A 1,021-nucleotide genomic window follows, 5' to 3' on the forward strand; every position below is an offset into this window, starting at 1 on the left:
GCTGTTGTTTGTAAACATTTCTTACTGAACTCACTGTCATTCTGCATTAACAGGACGAGATGAATCTGCTGCTATTTGACAAATTTGCTCAAGCGGGTAAATATGAAATATATTATTTGCATCGTGGAATGGAGTCATTTCGAGAGCATTTCTACAGAGAGAAATTCCTGGAACCAGCTGCAGAAAAGCTCCGTGCGCCTGACATGATTCCAACGCAACCTTCTGATCTGGAGTCAGGCGCGCTCCCGTTGCGCCACAAGCGCAAATTAACTCAGAGATTATTTTTATTTATTTACACTTTGACTGTGTTCTGTACATCAGCAACCGTGCGAAAGAAACGCAGAGAAGTCAGATTGAAGGATACTAAAGGGCCCTGAAGTAAAGCAGCTGTACCACGTGGTTAAGGTGATGCACAATAATCCATTGTGCTCTGTACACGTGGCTTCAAATCCCATCCTCGTCTGTAACGTGTCTGTTGTGTCTCTGTTTGGTCCACTTCATGAGGGTGAAGTGAAAAAGCTGCGGCTTTTAGCTGTTGTTTGACGGCTTGTGGGTGAATAGTGGAACACTGTCCATATTGAAACCACATTAAAAAATGATGAGAAAGTTACTTATTTCACTCCCCAATTGCGCCCAAATTCTGAGTTCGGAACTGTTTCTCTTTCTCAGTTTGAAACTCACGAAGTGGCGCAAAAATATACAACCAGCTTTTTATTGCGATGGCCGGGAATCGAACCCGGGTCAACTGCTTGAAAAGCAGCTATGCTCACCACTATACCACCATCGCTCATTGAAAGAATCAGATTCCAATTGGTACTTTAGATTAGCTTGATAAACTGTTTTGGAACACATTCATACTGAGCGTAAGTTATTTCACCCCAATGTAAAATGCTCCTGAATGAGAGTGTCCGTGTCGCACGGCTCCCGTTCTGCCAGGAGATGGCACCAGTCCACAATAAATGTATTTATCTCATTGATTTCTAATGTTGTGTGTTTCATTACTTTGGACACTTACTCTGGC

The 1,021-nt window shown here is 42.8% G+C and overlaps 1 non-coding gene across 1 annotated transcript; it reads right to left on the reverse strand.

Moving 5' to 3' along the window:
• Window positions 1-715: 715 nt before the first annotated feature.
• On the reverse strand, window positions 716-787 carry trnae-uuc (transfer RNA glutamic acid (anticodon UUC)). Its single transcript has one exon. It is a non-coding gene; the product is annotated as a tRNA-Glu (tRNA).
• Window positions 788-1,021: the final 234 nt, after the last annotated feature.

Source organism: Scyliorhinus torazame, chromosome 24, assembly GCF_047496885.1.
Source record: "Scyliorhinus torazame isolate Kashiwa2021f chromosome 24, sScyTor2.1, whole genome shotgun sequence".
Lineage (NCBI taxonomy): Eukaryota > Metazoa > Chordata > Chondrichthyes > Carcharhiniformes > Scyliorhinidae > Scyliorhinus > Scyliorhinus torazame.